We start from the raw sequence: 4,330 nt of genomic DNA on the forward strand, positions 1-4,330 counted from the left end.
TATCAAGACAAGGAAACCCATTAAAACTGGGTGCCCCATGTGGTACGTACACTTATCTTCAACAAACGCAACAGATCTGCACATATCTCTGCGTGTATGTGAGACATGCTCTTCCTTTAATTGTTTCATTAGGGTCGTTATGATAGTGCACCGGATAACTGAATGCAGCCGTTTATAATATACAAGCTGCAGAGTTGAGCGGTCATACATTTGGTAACGGCATTACATTTATGCATGAAATATAGGATAAGCGTAACATGTTTTTCTCGGAAATCAGACTCTAGAATAATTTATGTTGTTTACACCCCCAGAAATAAGCCGAAGAACGCAGCCACCTGCTTTTTTCTTTTTTTAATATAAGCGAATTCTTCGGTTTTACGTGGTAAAACTACCATATGATTATGAGGTGCCCGGTTTAGTTTTTGCCACCTGGGGTTCTTAAAAGCGCACCTAAATAGAAGTACACGAGTCTTTTTCCATTTCGTTCCCATCGAATTCCGCGACCTGGACTGAACCCGCGAGCTCCAGAATTAGCAGCGCAAAGCCGTATCCACGATATAGGCACTGATTAGGCTACCGCGCAGGCTTTCTTTCTTTTTTTTTTTTTTTTCTTCTTTTTTGAAGTATCTACTGGAAAAAAAATTCCACGTACAGCTTACGGCCAAAGATTAGCATATAGAATGGCTAACTATAAAACCCTTTTCGGCGCTCGAGGTCCGACTGCAATAAATAACCCCGTACCAATTACTCCGCATTCTGTTACGCGAGAAAGGCGGAAACTTGAATGGAATGTTGCACTGCAGTTTACTCTATTTTTTAAATCTATATCTATGCTTCCCGTAAATCTAAGTACAAGGCGCCGGATGCGGCAGATATGCTTTACTTGTTTGAAGCGGCTAGCAGGAAGGTTACATATGTTGCTTCGTCTGTGTTTCGCAAGACCTACTGATAGAAAACTATATGCGTAACAATACACACGAGAGATACATGCTGCTTGGAGAACAAGGAAAGTATTTTTTCTCCAAAGTGGAATGAAAGCCAACACTGCGGCCGCAATGCATGCGCAATCATCGAGCAGCATTAGAAAATAATAAAAAAATGTCACAGTTTCGCCCTAAGGGCGAAGCAATGAATGCGATAGCAACACAGCAATGTCATACGAAGTAAGGTGAGCAGCTTTGGTAGCAATATGAATGGCAGTAAACGTGAGCTGATTAAGTAAGCAGGTGTGCTGCGGCGTAAGTAGACCGACATGAAGAGAGACTCGATGACCACGAGAAGGCGCGTGTGAAACGGTGGTGTTGATGAGAAGCGCTTCCCGTGGGCAGCACGTGCGAAGGGACACACCTGTAGCGCTGCACTGCCGATCCGGGCAGCATTGCATGTGTAGCGTGCGTTGGAAAATGTGGCCCGACTATTACTAACTGATTGAACAAGCGTGGTGTGAGCGCGCACAAACAAACACGAATAGATCACACTGAATGACTGCAGACAACGACTGTCAAAACGCAGGCAGCAAGCATACGCCACCGCAGCGGGCGAAGGTACGTGCGGTCTATCGCTTCAACGGAAACTGAGCGGCGAATGCACGGTGCATAAAGGTCAGAGCCATGTGGAGATAAGAGACGGTGCGGACGAGCAACGAACGCGGTTGTTGGCAGAGTAGAAGTGCCCCCCCCCCCCCCCCCCCCCCGCCGCTCCCACCGGCGCTGGCTTCCTGCTTCCTTGCTTGCGCGTGGGAGATTGAGTGCGTTCGCTCTCTAGGATAGCGCGCGTCCCCGCACACCTCCGCTCGGGCATACGGCGCGCGGCGACGATTTTATCTATGGGGAACCTGACGGCGACGGCAGAAATCCGGTTGAAGTGTCCATATAATTGCTATTGCAATAAAATAAATAAATAAGAGAAAGAAAAGGAATTTATTCTTAAGGCATATCTACATGCCATATGCAATTATGAACCCCATTTGATTGGTCTGAACACACATACCAGCGCGCGATGTTGTACGAATGACCCTGCCGAGCAGTATCGCCAGCAGTTTCCAACGGTGCGACCTTGATGCGGCCTAATCCACTTCGACCGCAGCGCCGCCCTAGTATTTTTCCACGTCAGGTGCCTCACTGCAAAGCATGCGCCGCCCCAGCCGCTCGTCCCACTCGACCTAATTTTAGTACACTCTAGCTGCAGCTGAGTGCACGGCTACCGACGGGAGACGACCGGCTCGGCTGTGCTCGCATCGTAGCCGACGGCGCCGCTAATATCAGCATATTTTTCTTGTTTGCGTACAATTATTGCGAAGAGCGATAACAACGATAATAAAATATTGCGGCTTGTGAGCGTCGGTAATTCATTTCGAAAAGCCGTCCGCTTTAGCTTTGAAGGGAAACGGAAAAGGCCTAGCAACGATATCGGCGCCGTCGAGCGATCAGCGGCGGTGAGGCTGCCGCACAAATGAGTCCCGGTCTCATCCTCTCTACGTACGGCAAGGAAATCTCGTCGCTCGCGAGCAAAACCGCTGTCGAACGGCGGCCCGCGAATGCCAAACGGTGTGCAGCGAGTTGGCGTGCCGGTAACGTGGACGTGAACTGGGCACTTCTCGGCTACCCGCTGTTGCTGCGGTGCCGGCGTTTGTTGCGCGCACGTCTGGAAAGGCCAACACTGTTGCACTCTGTTCGCGCAGCTAATGAGACCGCTAAGCATGACTGTGTTGGAACACGAGCGATTTGGCACTTGCGTTGCGAGCTGTAATTACCTATGCGCAAGCGCGCACAAGCGAGCAACACGGCGAGGACGAGCAGGGAGCGCACGTACCTGCTCGCAGACAAACCGGAAGTCGTAGGTTCTTGTTCGACCAACACATCGTTCGGACATCGTTTCCGCCGTTGACATCACCAGATTCCCCCTGCTGACATCATGACGACCGCTGGGGTTACCGGAAAAGCGAGGGGAGAAGGACGGCATTGTTTTTTTTTTTTTTTTTTTTTTTTGTGTGCGCGCCCGCGGCGCGTAGCGCGGCAGCGTTTGGCATCGTTGATCGTGACGGCATTCTGAACTCGATGCGCCTGTTTACTTGCAATGTTCAAAAAATATTTGAGGTGGTTTAGGGGCCCTTTAAGTCATACTTTACCATTTTTCTGATGGATTTTACTGTGAGAAATTCAGAAAAAAAAAGAGAAAAAACGTACTAACCAGGAAAATGTACGATTCAAAGTCGCAAAAAAAATTTGACAGGCTCAACTGTAGTTGACATCTACGTCATGCTAAGCGTTGTGCGAATCGTTCAAGCACGAGATGCTTGTCGTTTTTGCAGCTTCAGCAAGCTTACATTTGCACTTCTCAAATGCGGCCTGTGTCAAGCTCTTTCAAGCAGGGCATTTTGACGGGAAGTGTTGACGTCATAGAGTTTGTATACTGACTAGAAAAAAAGCTGGGTGAAAAAAGTGGGAACCCCATAGGCACCGCCAAGTTGCTATGACATATTTTTATAACACTAAAAATATTCAAAATATTATGCAAAAGCAAGCACTTACACGTATAGGTACGGACATTTGAAGTTAATTCCGTATATTTTTCGGAAAGATCGGATGGGTATTTAGAAAATTTTGATGTAAAATTTACGGTTTCTGAAAAGCTACGTATGCAGGTGCCTTAACTAGATGGCGCTACCATACCGACGGAGGTAGGGTGCCTCAACGTAAAAGTAGCGCCAACCACTTCCCTCCTCCTCCGTTCCACTGTCCCACTTGGCACGGCCAGCGCGATCTCGACAGCGGCGCCGTTCATGTCAACCCTGCCGTAGCACGCGATTGCTAACGCGCTGCCAGAGGAAATCCGCAGAAAACTCCGATTGCGCCCTGCGGAGCAGTTTTTAAGGCGAGATTTTGCTTCGTCAGTCAGTGTCTGGCCTTAATAATGCCTCTTCTTGTAACTGCAGCGCGCACACGAGAAACGAGGACAAAAAGGTGAAAGTGACAGACAGGCGCTGACTCGCAACTCAGTTTATTTTGGAGGGAAATTACATATATATAAACCCAGTCTGACTAAAGTGAGCATGTGCAAGAGCATGCGGAAAAAAATATTAATAAAAACATTATGAAAAAATGTAAACACAGAACTTTTACTTATCTTAACATCAGGTGGTGCTCAAAAAGGCAAATTCTTTATTAGTTAGGGTTATAGATGGTTCACTTACGCACATATCAGCACGCTTTTTGATATGGAATGCCTCAGTTATTTCACGTGTTAGTTTATCTCTATGAGTAAACAAAATCATGGTATCTGAATAGACAGGTTTGCAATGACAGCTTTTGCAATGATTGGCTAGGTGTAA

The sequence above is a fragment of the Dermacentor silvarum genome, unplaced genomic scaffold (genome assembly GCF_013339745.2).
Source record: "Dermacentor silvarum isolate Dsil-2018 unplaced genomic scaffold, BIME_Dsil_1.4 Seq16, whole genome shotgun sequence".
Taxonomy (NCBI): domain Eukaryota; kingdom Metazoa; phylum Arthropoda; class Arachnida; order Ixodida; family Ixodidae; genus Dermacentor; species Dermacentor silvarum.